At 48.0% G+C, this 17,316-nt stretch overlaps 1 protein-coding gene across 1 annotated transcript in view; it reads left to right on the forward strand.

The window, feature by feature from the left end:
• The first annotated feature begins 784 nt into the window (after positions 1 to 784).
• LOC138579483 (vitelline membrane outer layer protein 1-like) overlaps positions 785 to 17,316 on the forward strand; it is a 132,665-nt gene continuing 116,133 nt past the window's right edge. Inside the window, exon 1 of the mRNA XM_069649812.1 lies at positions 785 to 893. The gene's annotated coding sequence lies outside the window, so the exon portion shown is untranslated. The remainder of the gene's footprint in view (positions 894 to 17,316) is intronic.

Here is a 17,316-nt window from a genome sequence, read left to right on the forward strand (position 1 = left end):
TGAATCTATTTCATCTTGCAAACACCCTCTCCAGTCTTTCTCTCCACCATTCCATTGCAGCCTGTACTTGTGATTGTTTTTCTATAGCAATTTTCCTAAGAATCAAACTGAAAAAATCCAAACATCCTCCAAATGTCAAATCTTCTTTCATGATGTGTTGCTCTTTACAGACTTTGAGACAGATTACGACTCTAAGAAAAATAAGTGCGGTCTTGAGATCCCAGCTAACAATACGCAAGCGCTTAGTGTGCACATGCTCAATACCACCCTTTTAAAAGCTCAGCCAGGTCAACGTATGGGTCGACCACATGTATCCACTCTTGTATGTTACTTTAAAGTCGTTTATGTTGCAATGAAAATCAGCCATCCACACTTGGATGCATGTAGTTGATTTTTTTCAATGTCCAAATTGACCTCACATGGCTCCACATATGACTTTATGTGAGAGCTTGGTAGTGTGAAACCCCTTTTTATAGTGACCAGTAGACTGATAGGAGCAGATTTCTTAGACCAACCCCTTGCAATGGGGAGTTGTAAAAAAAAAAAAACAATCGGATTGTTGTCGTGTAAGCTTACCAGTTAATGTACAGCATTAATTACTTCCCAGAAAATGCATTCAAACACTCTACTTAGTTTGTTTTTCACATGATTAGTGTTGTTTGAAGCATATGTACATCTATGAACAGAGTTCAATGGTCAATTACACAGACTGCGCTAAGCCGTCCCCCTTGCATTGTTTATAAATAGCTCTGTCTCTGATTGGAGCCCATGGCTTCACTCCTGTTGGACCCACGAGGCTTCATTAACATTATGGGAAGGAGGTTTGACTTGAGTACCAGACCTTCCGTAGTCAGTTCATTTAGAGTTGCTGCTTTGCAGAGTTGCGACAAACTGTGAGTATAAAAAATATCTCTCTGATTATCCGGTACATAATGCAATAGTGTGCACAGTGATAGCATCTGTGCATTGAGTTCTTTTCCTAGAACTCAATAGTTTTATTTTGCTCATTCTGTTGATGAGATTTGAAAGGTTTTGGATTTCGACTGCCTTTGAAACAGAGGTTTGTGTAGTGAAAACTACGAGTTTATTTATAACTAAATGCTTCCAAGACAAAAGCCTTGCCTCTGAGCTACACTCCCAATCCCATGTACACTACATGAACCAATCAGATGAAAGTGATGGATTATTTATTTGGTTAAAATACCACAATCACCTTATTACAACAGAACCCTGTATTGTTCTTCTAAGTGTGGGCTGCTACAGTGGTTCACTCATAGAATCTAACGCCAGGGTCAGGATGGAAGTTAGTATTCCTACCTATTCCTTATCATCATCGCTCGTGTTTACCTCTTCTACCCGTCATTGCTTGAAAATATTGTGATGAGCCCAATGATTAGTACTGATTCATGAGTTATTTTCCTTGACTGCTGCTCTTTTGAGAACATGTATCAAGATGGGCTGCTCTCCAGTAGTAGCTATCTCTAAGACTAGTATTTCTATCAGGATTGTTCCCTACGCCGTCCAGGCAGCCATCATTAGCCCCAGTGTCAAAGAGCCTCTTTGAAACCTAATGATATCCTGCATTTGATTAGCCAGTATATTTGTTTTGGCACATATGCTGGTGCTTTCTCCATAGTTAATACTTTTTGGAGGAGTTCAATTTGCACATATACAGGGTGACTAGCCAATTACTTCTTTAAAGTTGTGTTTAGCACAGATCCTGCAATTGAAAAGTGCCTGAATCATGTGTTGATTTGCTGAATGCTGGCTTGTCATGTGCTGGCCTTCACCTGAACAGACCCTTTATAGCAACACACTGGGGGGTTATAGGTGAGAGGGAAGTCCTTGGAGAAACCTCAAGGTGGCCATGGTTTAGTTAATTGACCTTCTGTACCTTTGGACCATTCTATGCTATATTTGCAAATGTTCTCCTTATAAGGTGAAAGTGTCTTACACAAATGCTGAAGGGGAGTAACCCTCCCACTCTTGCTTTGATACATTTCAATACCTCTTAACTGATCTTAAGTCAAGGTTTTTAACAATCCGCTGCTCAGGCATAAAAGTCACAATGCAATGTTAATACTTTTCAATTTCTACGAGCCTCTCTGGCTCTGCACCTTATCAGGCGTGCTCCTTCACAATCGCTGCCTCATCAGGCACTCAACCACAATCCTACGCATGCGCCTTCCACGCACCGCCACTGGTTCACCTCGTCTGCCAATACCAAGTTCTCATTACTAGCTTCTCACCATCTCAAACTTCCTATTTGCAAACTTAAGGATAACGTCACCAAGCTATCCACACACTAAAGGTAAATCGAATATCGCACACACACAATAATAGCCTGCTACTCTCAAACCCACACAAAAACCCCCACAGCTATTTTTGTGCTTTCCAGGCAGAGTATACCAATATTCTCTTGGGATCAAACTGCACCTGTTGCATCGTCTAACATTTGAAATGCCTCTCTCCAGAAGACTTAACCAGCCGACTCATCTTCTGCAATCTAGGCTAGCTCCCTTGCTAACCCTCACGGGAATAGCATCACCTATGACCCAAGTTAAAACAACCAACCCACAGGAATGCCTTAGTTACAAAACTTCTGTCATCCAAGCCTTTAAGTCAATAGTCTAGGTTATTCACCAGAACCTTTTACCTCGAAGACCGAATGTGCCCTAAACACAGAAAAAGGACGTCTACCTCCGCCGCTCTTGTCCCTACTCACTACAACAGTGCTACACAATACGATGACACTACTAAACAATACTTCAACAATACTCAACAGTACTAAATAATACTGCACAATACTCAGTACCCTTCCTCAGACCCACAATTGCTGTCGGTCTGGACCAATACTTAAGTTCCATGCTGTGCTGGCACTGCTCGGCTGCCGGCTCCCCGTCAAGGCGCTCGCCTCCCCATCTTGGTCTACCTGGACAACTCGCCAATCTCGGGAGGGATGATTTCCAAACGGCTCCAGACGACCTTTAAACGGGCACGCGTTCTCCTGTCCTTCTCCAAATATGCGAGGGTCCCACAGCCTCTCAGGTTCAGCGGCAAAGGAGTCGACTTGGTGCCGGGCTGGCACAGCCAACCATCATCTGCTACCAACTTGTTGGGAACACACTCCCAGGTAGGTTTGAGCGCTACTAGGAGTTTGTGAACTCTCGGAAGGCCCAACCCCTTCTCCTAAAAGGAACGTAGGCCCAGTCAGACAGCAAGTACAAACTGCGGTTTATTACAGCCAAAACCAACAGGGATCAGTACAAGGATCGAAGAAAATCTAAGGACATCTCAACATCACCTGGCTCGCAGATAAGATTTGTATCCTGATTGCATCATAATGACGTCACAACCTGGGCCCCTCTCCAGAAAACCTAGTGCACAACAAGATTGGGTACTGAGTGATAGTCCACCTATAGCGGACACTATGCATATTAGTCTACTTGCTCTCGTATGTCAGGTAGCTGGCCTGGTCCATCCCCAAATTACTATCTCTAAACAATGTTGCAGTGTGAGGGTTTTAACATTGGTTCTTGCCTGTTGCTACCCACCCTTAGGATACTGAACTGTGGTTGGCTAGAGCGGACTTCCCCAGGCCTGGGATCCGCAATGATTCTCAGCTCTTGGTGTACATTTTCAAGGTAATAAGAACAACTATGTGCCTGCATTGTAACTTGTGTGTACCACCATAATCTATGGGAGCGCCCGTTCACTTCGTGCAACACTTGTCTCACGTTGTAACATCTTTATTGCAAGCTTCTGTCTGGCGGCGTGAGACCGACTCTCTTTCCCAGCTTCTGGTTTCAATTCATCATCTGAGTCGGCCGGGTCACGTGTTTGGAGACCACGATTTGGAGCTTATGCATCTTTGAATTACTCTGAATTATGAGGAATTACTTGCATTTATTGCAGCTGGTGATACTGTCGTTCAGGGAATGGAATGTCATTTGCATCTGGTGGCCTTGGCAGCAGGTCCTGTCTCACATGTTGGCTCTCTGTTCAGCTCAGCTCAGCCCTTGCTGAGAGGTTTGGGCCTGCTGCAAATTTCCTAAGCCATAACAGGCATCTACATGTTTGTGCTATTCTATATTCTCCATATGTTAGTCATACGTGATATGATATGATATGATATGATATGATATGGTATTTGTAACGCGCCTATACACATGTGTTTCAAGGCGCGACGAGGCAGGGAGGGGAGGGACAAGGGGAGACGGACAACGATCCTACTAGGCCAGGTGTCATTCAGATCGCACAAGTGCAGGGGTGGGGGAGGGGGAAAAGTGCAAGGGGAAGGGGAGGGGGGGAAGTGCAGTACAAGGTAAGTGGCGTAAAGTAATAAATAAATAAATAGGGCCAGCTGGTGGCAAGTGCGAGGTAAGTGCAGAGCAAGTGCTGGGGAAGGGGGGGGGCTGTAGGGATACAGAGACAGTCCCGCAGTGCAGAGGGGTTCCAGGGCATCAGTGCAAGTGGAGAGTGGCTGGGCCCAGGACCGAGGCCGTTTAGAGTGGTCCAGTTGCAGGATCAGTGCAGTTTCAGTGAAGAATTTATTAGCTGTTCAGCAGGGGAGAGGGAGAGAGAAAGCAGAAGCAAAGAGGAAGGTTTTGAGGTGCTTCCGGAACCGGAGATGGTTCTCCTCAAGTTTCAGGGAGGCAGGAAGGCTGTTCCAGAGGGAGGCCCCTGCCGCGGAGAGAGATCTACCCCCAGCTCGATGCTTCGAGAAGCGGCTAACCCTGAGGGAATTGGAGGCGGATGAGCGAAGGGCTCGGGAAGGAAGATATTTGGGAAGAGAGAGTTGAAGGTATTTAGGACCCAGGCCCCAGAAGGCCTTGTGGACAATGCAGAGGGTTTTGAACTTTATCCTCGCAGCCACTGGGAGCCAGTGTAGAGATTTCAGTCCTGGAGAGATACGTTCCCTGGGCTTGAGGCCAAGGACAAGTCTCGCAGTTCTGTTCTGGATGAGTTGCAGAGGGCGGAGAGTGGAGGCAGGCAGGTTAAGATAGAGGCTGTTACAGTAGTCCAGCTTCGAGAGAACCAGGGCTCGGGAGACAGTGAGCTTCTGGGGGAAGGAGAGGAAGGGAAGAATACCTCTGAGGAGGTGCAGCTGGTAGTGTGACCTCTTGGCGACGTCAGAAATATGAGGAGAGAAGGAGAGTGTGGAGTCGAAGATGACCCCAAGGTTTTTTGCCTTGCCGGTAGGAGCAGGGAGGGGGCCAAGGGAGGCAGGCCAGAGAGCTGCAGGGAAGGAGGGAGTGGGAGTACCGATGAGTAGAATCTCAGTCTTACTGGCATTAAGGCAGAGGTCATTGGCGGCACACCATTCTTGGATGGATAGCAGACAGACAGTCAGAGATGAGGGAAGGAGAGGGGGAGGCTGAGGGTAGCCTGAAAATGAGCTGGGTATCGTCCGCATAGCACTGGAAATTAGGGCAGAGAGCGGCGATGCGGTGGGCAAGGAGTGCCAAATACTGGTTGAACAGCCAGGGAGAGAGATTAGATCCCTGGGGGACACCACAGGTGGAGAAAAAGATGTCGGAGAGGAAGGACCCCAGTTGGACCTGGGAGGGTCGATTTGAAAGGAAAGAGGTCAGCCACGCCAGAGCCTGACCAGTGATACCCAGGTTTTCCCGGAGACGGTTGAGCAGGATAGCATGGTTGACAGTGTCAAAGGCAGAGGAGAGATCGAGCAGAATGAGAACACACGGAGTGTTGGAATCGAGGTTCAAGAGCAGGTCTTCAAGGATGTTCAGGAGAGCAGTTTCCGTGCTTCTGGCAGCTCTGAAGCCAGATTGATGGTCATGAAGACTACCAACAGATTCAGAATGGAGGTTAAGCTGGGAGATGGCCAGTTTCTCCAGGAGCTTGCCCAGGAAGGGAGTGATGGAGATAGGGCGATAGTTAGCCGGGCAGGAGGGGTCGGAGGAGGGTTTCTTGAGAAGAGGGTGCACAAGGGAGTGCTTGAGGGGGGAAGGGAAGACTCCAGAGGCGAAGGAGTGGTTGCAGAAGTCAGCCAGAGCAGGAGCCAGGGAGTCGATGTGGTCCTTGATAGTTTTGGAGGAACAGGGGTGAACCTGTTTAGACGAGACTTTCATTGATCGGACTTGTCTGGAAACCTCGTCAGCAGAGAAAGGTGGAAAGGCAGAGAAAGAGGGAGGAGGGGTGACCGCAGAAGGGCCAGAGGAAGGGCCGGGTAGGGAGGGAGGGAGGTGAAAGGAGGAGAGCGAGGACAGGATGTCCTGAGTTTTAGAGATGAAGTGAGAGGCCAGTGCAGTGCAGAGGGCCTGGGAGGGGACAGGAGAGGTAGAGACTGCAACAGGGTTGGCCAGCTCCTTGCAGATTTTAAAGAGTTTGGCGGAGTTGTTTGATGCCGCAGAGATGCAGGCTTGGATAAGGGCTCTCTTCTTGGTGAGAACGGAGAGCCGGTACTGCCTTTGGAGCAGGCGGCAGGCCAGTTTGTCAGAGGATGAACATGAAGCACGCCATTTCCTCTCTGCAACCCTGCACTTGCGTTTTAGGGTGGCGAGATCCGAGTCATACCAGGAGTTACATTTGGCTTTGGGCTTCAGGCGGATTCTCATGACGGGGGCAAGGATATCAAGAGTAACAGATATAGCAGAGTGGAGCATGGAGAGGGCTGTGTCAGGGTGGGAGTCAGCCGAAGGGGCAGGGGGGGCGAGAAGGTAGCAGCGAAAGCCTCAACTGACACACGATGACCGAGAAGGTGGGTGGCAGTGAAGAGAAGAGGGTGGCTTTGCCTGTGGGGTAGGCAGGGTGAGGTGGGAGGATAGGAGAAAGTGATCACTCCAGGAGAGAGGAGTGGAGAGAGGGACGGAGAGGGGAAGGTCAGAAGAGATCAGAGCATCAAGAGTGTGCCCAGCAGAGTGAGTAGGCCCAGATTTGAGAATAGAGAGTGAGAGAGAGTCGCAGAGGTCACGAAAGAGACCAGTGGGGGGACTGGAGTCATCAAGGTGGATGTTAAAGTCGCCAAGAAAGAGGAGTTGAGTGGTTGAGGACAGGAGTGCGGAGGAGAGGTCAGCCCACTCAGAGAGGAAGGAGGAAATTTGACCAGGTGGCCGATAGATAGTAGCCACGGTAAGGGAATGGCTAGGAGAGAGAGAGAGTCGGCAGACAAGACATTCAAAAGAGGAGTAGGTCTGCGTAGGAGTGACAGTGGCAGGAATCCACTCAGGGAAGATAAGGGCAACACCCCCCCTGCACGGTTGGGCCTGGGCATGGAGAGGATCTTGTAACCATCAGGTAGGAGTGTGTCAAAGCAGGTGGCAGAGCTGGCTGTGAACCATGTCTCAGTGAGACAAAGGACGTCGAGGTCCAGTTCCTCAAGAAGGTGACAGATATTGGAGGAGTGCTTGATGGCAGAGCGAGTGTTTAGTGTGGCAATGTGGAGAAGGCTGCCATCCTTGAAGAACTTCCGGGGAGGGGTACAGATCAGAGGTACGCCCTGCGGAGGTATTAAAGAAGGAGGTGAAGAAGGAGCATGAGAGGGTGCAGGGAGGGAGGGTAGAGGCAAGGTAGCCAAGGATAGAGGAGGGGGGACAGCAGGAGAGGAGACGAAGTTGATGAGGTGTGGGAAGCGTCTATCGAAGAGGTGAACGTTGGCCTGAGGGCCTTGGACCAAGACGGTCCCATTAGCGTAGACATTAATGATGGCCTTAGAGGAGCGGAAGGGGGCCAAGAGGACATCCCAACGGGTGCCACCATTAATGGGAGAGGAGGAGAAAGGAGAGAGCACAGAGACCATATGAAGGGTCCATAGGTCAGGCGAAGGCACGAAAAAGAGGATGTCAGTGAGAGTTTCCTTAGAGCAGGCATTAGTGTAGGTGTCAGCGATAGGGAGGCCTGGGTTGGAGACCAGGATGTCCTTTTTAAACTTTTTCCTACCAGATTTAGTGAGGAGAGCAGGATAGTCAATGGAGAAGCAGTTAGAGAAGATAGGCGAGACGGAGAGCACCATGGAGTAGGAGGGAGGGAGGGGGGGGAGACAGACGAAACGAGAGCACGCAGACAGGAAGTGAGCGGCAAGCACAAGTTACCACAATTAGAGCAAACAAACAGTAATGCGTATTAGGTACCGGGCCACCTAAGTTTGAGAATCCTGCGAGGGGAGAAAAGCACCCTAGTATACCACAAATCAGAGCAAACAGTAATGCGTATTAGGTACCGGGCCACCTAAGGTAGAGAATCCTGCGAGGGGAGAAAAGCACCCTAGTATACCACAAATCAGAGCAAACAGTAATGCGTATTAGGTACCGGGCCACCTAAGTTGGAGAATCCTGCGAGGGGAGAAAAAGCACCCTAGTATACCTAAACTGTGAATACAGTGCGGCAGGCCACATGCGGATGTAACCAGGAGTAGGAGGGGTGGGCCGGAGAACGGAGAACAGGTGGAAACTGGCGCCTGGCGTCCCCTGCGGACACCTGCAGACACACAGGGAGCCGCACTGTAGGAGTCGCCCTTGGCCTGGGGCCCTTAGCCGCGGGGGCTGCCGGGCAGAGGGCTGCCCAGGAGGGGGGAGGTTATAGGCAGAGGGAGAGGAGGGGGGGGGGTGGGCAGGGAGGCGGGGAGGGAGAGGAAGACCAGGAAGTGGGAGGGGGGAGCAGTAGCAGGCCAAACACCGCGCTAGGAGCGCGAGGAACAATTCAACTTTTCTTTTTTTAAAAACAAAACAAAAAACTCACGGAGGCCCAGGCAGGGCTTCTCAGGCCTGCTGTTCCCCTCAGGCCACCGGCGACCGCTCTCCACGCTCAGCTGGAGAAAAGAAGCGAGCGTGGGGAACGGCCGTCGAGTAGGCCAGAGGGGAGGCAGGCACACAGCCAATCAGAGGGGGGGGCGGGCAGGGAGGCGGGGAGGGAGAGGAAGACCAGGAAGTGGGAGGGGGGAGCAGGAGCAGGCCAAACACCGCGCTAGGAGCGCGAGGAACAATTCAACTTTTCTTTTTTTAAAAACAAAACAAAAACATGGTTCTTTCAGTACCCATAGGTGCTCCTAAAGTTCCATAAGGTTATTTGCATATAGGCATCTGCAAGCTTTTACTCAGGATCTCTTGCTTCTTGTGGTTTCTGAGTTGCTGCATTTAAGCTAAAGACAAAATAATAAAAGCAATGACAGTATATATATATATATGTATCTGTCATCTAACTATACAACTGTATGCTCATGTTCTTCTTGTGAGTGTGTGTTTGTGTCCCGATGTGGGGATGACACATATGCTGCCTGTCTAACGGTGCTATGTGTGGTGTCTTTAACAATGTCAGTACATGGCTTCTTGGTGTTTTAATCGATACTGTCAATTGAGGTCTCTAGTTTCAGCCTGAGGCTCTTTGTCCACTCTCGGTAGGGTTTATACCACTCCTAGTCCGTATGGCTAGTTGAGTGGGTACCTCTCGATATATTGATAGATAATCAGAGTTCTGGGAATTGGTCCGTAATAGTATGGGCGATCACAGTATTTCCTGTTCTTCTTCCATGTCATGTATGATATGATATGATATGATATGGTATTTGTAACGCGCCTATACACCTATAGGAGGGGCAGGAAGGGGTGAATTTGCCCATCCCGCTTCAGTTAATCCAGCAAATGAATGCGCTCAGTTTGAGGCCAAGACAAAAAAAAGTCTTTGAGTTTGGCCATCATGAAGTTGTAGGAAGTCCTGCATCCAGATCTAAGTGTATAAAAGGCAGTTCTTTGATATAGTGATTTTATAAATGCATGGCCGTACAGAGATATTCCCATGATGCCTCTGTTGTCCATGCCTAAGTATGCATAGAGCCTATGGGGTTTCTGCAGTATCTACTCCTGGACAGAACAATCAGCCTTGGTAAGAAATAGTCAAGGAATTTCAATCAGCACTGGCCAGTATAGAGTGTGTGGGCAGATTCTGCAAGGTGAGAGGTAACAGCAAAGTCCTTCTCAGTATGAAGAACATCCGGAACATTTCCTCTTCGAGGATATTTAGGCAATCAAGTTGACCTCCGTCATCAGCAGTCCCCTGAAGTCTCTACTGCATGTGCACACGAGTGCCCGGGGACTCTGGGGATGTAGTCCAGAATAAGGAGAATCGGCACTGAAGATGCAAGTACAGGGGTTTTTGGTGTTTGGCACTAAGGAGGACAGAGGGTGTAGGTGGCAAGCACAAAGGGACATTATTACAGTCGAAGTCAAAAAGCAGTAGGAGCCACAAGCTTCCAATATGTATGGGGAGGAGGTTCTAAAGAAGATCATCATAGATTGCTGGTCTGGATATGAAGATGGACATCTGGGCAATGAAAAAAAGTAAAAACATTTATTATGGGGTGTCCATTCTAGGCTATGCGTGAAATTGATTCTATATTGTAGTATGCCAGTATGTGCATCTGTCTGGTGATATGCATTCTGGAAGGTGAGAACCATAAGGGTTCCAGATTGAGAGTGAGGACAGCTGATAGATTGAGAGCCGATTGGATGGATGGACGCTGTGCTGCTAATGGGTTTAAAGGACTTAACTAAAAAGAAACCTACTTCAAATTTTACCTCTGGCTCGCTCAGTTACTTCGATTTGGTGACGAGCGCCTACAGGCCCGGACCGCGTGTGCCCAAGGTTTCCTGTCTCCAACTGCTCCACTGTAACCAGTATTCTTTAAGGTGCCTGATCTGACAGGTGAGGACACAACATTTCACTTCATTATTCATTAGCAGCTTATGTGTACTATGCACAGTTTGCAGCAGTTTTAATTGTTTTTTGGACAAGCAAAAGGTCAGTTAAAGCAGATGCGTGCACTTTTTACGAGTTGTGCTAAGCGGCCTTTGAAAAGTGCGCCCGGCTGCGTCACATTTGGACATGTTGGCAAGCAATGTGAAGCAGTGCTGCAACGTTGGTAAACATTAGAAGAGGGTACTCGACTACATTGTAGCTTTTGAGTCAACGTGCTGTCAGGCAACGTAGAAGCATTGTAGCAACATTCCAGAAACAGCGGCAAACAGAGCCTACAGTTGCCAAGTAACGAACAGTCACTGCTGGGCTTACTGACGTGCTATCATTGATTGAAGGAGAGCAGGCTCACAGCCCAAATAAAGACACTGTGCCTTGCACCTACAGTCCATCACGCTAGTGAAGTGCATTTTTATATCTAATTAAATTAGCTGCATCAGTCTCATTTAAAAAGAAAAAAAAGGGAAGAAAATATGTAAACATATTAATAAAAAAGGCAAAGTGCACAGCTAACATTGAAGCAACAACGTACAGCACATTTGTTTTCTGGTGAAGGACAATTGCTTCAGGTGATTCACACTCAACATTTCAGATAATGCATAATATTAACGCAACTTTCACATTTCTACATAGCCCAGGGGATCCCCCAGTTCCCCGGAAGCGATGGAAAAAGTATTTTGAGTACTATGCAACCGCTGTGTTTTGATTGATTGATTGATTGATTGTTTATTTGTATAGCGCCTATACACAATGTGTTTTAAAGGGCTTCAAAAAGGGAGGGAACATGGGAGAATACAATTACATTCTTACAGGTCCATGAAACAATTCAGAATGTGAAATAACTATAGTAATCAGCCTGGTGACATTCAGATAGTGCAAGTGCACGGAACAATTAAGGAGGAGAGGGGAAGGGAAAAATGAAGACAAAACAAGCTGTAACATTAGTATGCCTGACAACAACTGATGTAGTGCATGATTATAACAAGGGGAGGGGGAGGGGGAAGAGGGTGTATGGAGTGAAGGGGAAGGAGCGGAACAACACAAGCAACAATCATGCTAGGTCAGACGACGATTCAGAAAGTGCTGGGGGGGACTTGGAGGAGAAGAGTAGGAGGGAAGGGGGAGACAGACAAGCAGCTATCAAAGGTCACGGGACAAATTATAGAAGTAAGTTCTAATGGACATAAAAGAGAGGAGGGAGGAGGAGAAGGCAAGGTGGCTGCAAAACAACAGGCGGCTACGATTACTATGCCTGACAGCAATAAAGGTAGAGCCAGAGTTAGCAAGGAGAGGGGAGGGGTGGGGGGAGTAGAGGGCAGGTAGCTGTGAAAGACAGGGCTGCTACAATTTCTAATGCTGACGGCAATTGAGGTAGTGCCAGACTTTAACAGAGAGAGGGGAGGGGTGGCGGGAGAAGAGGGCAGATGGCTGTGAAAGACAGGCAGCTACGATTACTATGCCTGACGGCAATTGAGGTAGTGCCAGAAATTAACAGGAGGAGGAAGGGGTGTGGGTGAGGGGAGGAGGGTGTAGCGTAGGTACAGAGGTAAGAGAGGAGAGGAGGAGGGGAAGGGCAAAACAAGCAACAACATAATAGGTCAGAAGACCTATCGAGTCATGCTAGGTGGGAGGGAAGGAGAAGAAACAAAAGGAGGGGGTGGGACATTGACGTGCAACCATCATACATGTCAGTACAATAGACAAGTATAAACTAGCTAAGTGCTGGAGAGGGAGAGGGGAAAAGGAGGGAAGAAACTACAACAAGGGAGAACGAACAGGGGGTGGGGTGTAAACCATTCAGGAGGGGGCAGGGGGTGGGTGAGGGGCACAGAGACAGTCACGCAGGGCATGGAGGTGGGAGGGGGCCACAGAGACAGTCACGGCTGCATGGGTGTAGGAGGAGGGAGACAGTCACAGGGGCATGGGGATGGGTGGGGGCACAGAGACAGTCACAGGGGCATGAGGGTGGGAGGGGGCACAGAGACAGTCACAGGGTGCATGGGGCTGGTGTGGAGCACAAAGACAGTCACAGGGGGCTAGGGGTGGGTGGAGGGCACAGAGACAGTCACAAGGGGCATAGGGGTGGGGGGCACAGAGACAGTCACAGGGGCCTGTGGGGTGGGTGGGGGGCACAGAGACAGTCACGGGGCATGGGGGCTGGAGGGGGGCACAGAGACAATCATGCAGAGTGGCATACTGTGGTGGACAGGGGTAGACAGGGCCTTTGTTGTGGGCCTTGGGTGGAGGGCTGGCTAAAGCCTGCCGGTCCTTCATTGGTGTAGAAAAGCTCACATGCGGCCAATCGGGATGCAGGAGGAAGTCAGACGAGCATCGAGAGACAGACAAAGAAAACGTTTGGTGCAAGCTATGGGACAGAATGGAAAAAGTCCTTGCTGATGCACTGTCTGGGCACACCTGGAACCGGGAGGTTTTATGACCTACCTGATCTGCCGGAAGAGGAGGCACGCATCCTTAACAAATATAAAAATGCATTGCGAACTTGAATGCACTATGAATGCAAAATAAGCCTCATTTTGGAGGGATACCAATTCGGAGAGAGGGCACAGAGGAGGAAACAGTTGAAGCATTTATTACAGCTTTGAAAGGCCTGGCTTGAACATGCAACTTTGGCCGGGCAACAGATGAGCGGCTGAGAGACCAGTTCATGCTGGAATGTAGACCCGGGAAGATTAGTGAACAACTTTGGTCCAAGGGGATCCGCTATTGGACAAAGTGTTGCGCATTGCAAAACAGGTTGAGCATACCAACATATGTGTAAAACCTCTTAAAACAAAACTACAGCAGGTTAAACTGCCAGAGGTGAAGAATTCCAGCAATACATCTTAAGTGACTGCAGCTGTTTTTGGTAGTAAACTCCCGACCAAAGTGAGAATAGTCAATGCAAACAAGTATAATTCAAGTCCAAAGTTCCCTGGGTCTAGGTCCACCAACTCACAAAAGAGATGCTTTCGACATGATGCTGTGGGCCACTTTGCCAATAGTCCAACATGTCCAGCTCTTGAGGCCGGGTGTCAGAAATGAAAGAAGAAAAGACATTTAAGTAAGTGTTGCAGATTTGGTGCTGTCCATACGGTAGATGACTGTTATGAAGCTGTTTTTGCCGAAGGTGATGAGGAGGAAGAACAGATGAATTGACTAAGAGACTGGGTGGTTACAGATGGATATAGAGTTAAGATGATGATGGACTCCGGAGCAAAATACACACTACTTCCCAGACCATTGACAGGATGTTTCCTGATAAACAGTTTATGGAGGTTGACATCAAGCCATGAGCTTATGATGGTGCAAAAACCAATATCACTGGATGGTTTAAAGCGATAATGGAATTCAAAGGGAGAGTTGCTCCAGTGTATGAAATCTATTTTACTGAAAAGGGATCTGTTCCGCTTTTAAGTTGGCTGCAGCAAAAGAAATTGAAGATTAAGTTAAATCCCAATGAAATAGACTGTGCATTACAGATCAACTATACAAGCTTGCAGGACTGGATGTTCAGCGAAGAGATGGGCTGTCTGAAAGGTTTCGTCCATCGAATTAATCTAGATGCCAAACCAGTAGTTCAGAAGGTGAGGACAGTTCCTCTAGCCTCGAGGCAAGAAGTTAAGAAGGAATTGCTAAAGTTGGAGGAATGTGGCGTCATTGAGAGGATAAAGTCTTCTCGATGAGTGTCACCTTTGGTGATTGTGGCCATCCTAATGTCAAATGAAGACTGTCTGCCTCATCCCGAGTTTGGCGGTAACCCTTAACTGCAGTGGTAATGCTATTACTGCCACATTTAAGGGTCCGCCAAATCACAGGCTTGTTGGATTTACCCCAGCTCTGAGCTGGGGGCAAATCTGCAGCGATTTTGCTGATTTTCGGCACTATTACTGCTGGCGGTAATACCGCTGGCGGTAATAGCTCCGACATTCCCCATTGGGCCCAATGGGGAATGGGAAATTCCTGAATGGGCCCATTGGGGAATGGGGACTTACCGTTCTGCAAAACCTGTGATCCGGCACTAATAGTGCCAGGGTGTTTAGAGTTAGGGTTAATAGCATTGGCGGTAATATCGCCAGGGTTAGCGCCCAACTCATAATGAGGCCCTGTGTGTGGACCTTCAAGCCTTGAAGAAATGTGTGATACATGATTGCCATCCTCTTCCAACATTTTGGAGACACTGGGCCTCATTCTAAGTTTGCTGGTGCGGAAACAATGATGCCGGTAAGCTTACCACCACTGTTGTTTCTGGACCGGCAAACTACATGTTTGCCTGCCGGAGCCGCTCTACCCGACAGGTTTGACCCTGCCGGGCACAGCAGTTAAGGCAGGCAAAGCCATCACGGGAGCAACAGCACTGTTAACAACGGTGCGGGGCTTCCATGTCCCCATTCCCATAGAGTCCTATGAAATTGCCATCGCAGCCGTCAGACTTGAAATAGTCCGGTGGCACTGGAAAGTCAGGCGCCGGTAATTTACTGCCGGACTCGTAATGAGTCCCATTGTCAACAATTAATAGCGCCAGTGTGTTTTCATCTTTAGATTTAATTGCGGCATATCACCAACAAAAAAGCCCCATCAAGACTCAAAACAACTTACATCCTTTATCACAGCAGAAGGTCTGCTTCAGTTTGTACGGATGCCCTTTGGCCTTGTGCCAACCATCTCTGTGTTTCAGAGGATTATGCATGAGATCTTTAAAAATGTAGATGGAGTAATCTGTTTTCAAGAAGACATCCTTGTTTTTGGGCCAGAGCAAGAGACACATTACCATAGACTTCACAAAGTAATGAACATGCTGGTTTAACATTTTCTAACGTTAAGCAAAGAAAAATTCAGATTCAACCAGAAGGGAATAGAATACCTGGGCCACATGGTTATGGCTGAAGGAGTAAATGTGAAAGAGAAACTCGCCGACAACATTAGAGATTGTTACAAATTATGTATGCATTGCTTGGGCACATTTACTGGTTGAAGGGGTGTGACTCTTACTAATTTGCTTTTATCACTGGCTGCGCAAGCAGAACATTCCTTAACCAGTGACTCTACATCACCCCACATACTGGGCCACCAATATGTTCCTCTGACTCTCCTTTTCGTCAAATCTCTGCCAATATGTCCTTCATGAGCAATGTCCATGATTTTTCTCCTCAACGTAACTGGTGGCACAATACGGTCACCACGATAGACATATAGGTCATCATATGATATTTCATCTTTGATCTTTTCCCATAGCTTAATACCATCTTGTACATTCTTCCATCCATCCGCTACAGTTTTTTTTAACATCTCTTGTTCTGGATCTGAATTAGCAGCTGCCACCCATTCTCCTTTATCAAAACCAGGATGAATCTGTGCAATAATGGAATCCATATCTTGATCCTCACTTAAACTCTCGTCATTTGGCATTTCAAGGTATTCATCAGTACAAGGCAACCGGGAAAAACAGTCAGCAACTTTGTTAGATCTGCCTGGGGTATATTTTATAACCACATTGTACTGCATAATGATCAAAATCCATCTCCTAATGCGAGGTGATGTTAAGTGAGAGTTCTTGGGATTGAGCACATGGCATTGGAACCAAAGGAAAAGGATGCACAGCGCTCCTTTCTTGGCATGACTGGGTACTACTTGAGATGTATTCCTAACCTTGCAGAGAAACAGTGAACATGAGACTCTTACTTCAAAACCGCACTCAATTTGAATGGAACTCTGAGTGTGCCGGAGAAGTCAAACCCATCAAGACCGCTTTAGAATCCATCCCATCTCTTAAAGGCTTAAAGTTTGGTCGCAGATCCATAATCTCCATGGATGCCAGAAACACAGGCCTGGGGGATATTTCACACAAATGGAGGGTGATACGGAGTGTGTCAATGCATTTGCATCACGTTTGCTTAGAGGAGCTGAAGAGAACTACTCCACAATTGAGAAGGAACTGCTAGCTGCGAAATGTTCAGTAGAGCGAGACTTTATTGAAGGAGGGGCTGGAGGGTTTGTCATCAAGTAAAGGAAATGGGTCGTGGCCCTACAAGAATACTAATATGATGTGGCATATGTGCCAGGGCAAAGAAACATTCTGTCTGATTGTGTGTCCCACTTGTGTGTGGGTGATGAGCATGAAAAGGGCATTGAGGAGGAAGATTGGGGGCTTTATATCAAAATGAAGAGTCAAACATGTGATAGAGAAGGGAGATGGGTTGAAGAAAGAAACTGTGACCTGTACCAGATTGGAAGGGCTGTGTATGGGAGATGAATTGCATGTTGAGGGAGGATATCTGTTGAGAGGTGACAGAGTAGTTTCTCCTTCTGGTGTGCGGAAACTCAATTGTTGAAATAGCTCATGAGGGCCGTCAGGGTATCACAAGAACTAAACAAGTGCAGAGAGCAGAATTTTGGTGGCCCGTTGTGATCTTGAGGTGGAGAGAGTTGCAAGGAACTGCATACCATGTAGCATGAGTGAGAAGAGTCCAAGACACTGGTGCATGTGCAGCAAATGCCCTCAGAAAAGGTACGCCTGGATATTGTTGGACCCATTCATGGCAAGAGGAAGAGGTGTTCGGGAGCGAGGAATGCCACTGCCATCTATCATCCCCAGTCTGATGGTGTTGC

Source organism: Ambystoma mexicanum, chromosome 3p (genome assembly GCF_040938575.1).
Source record: "Ambystoma mexicanum isolate Mex_15411 chromosome 3p, UKY_AmexF1_1, whole genome shotgun sequence".
Lineage (NCBI taxonomy): Eukaryota > Metazoa > Chordata > Amphibia > Caudata > Ambystomatidae > Ambystoma > Ambystoma mexicanum.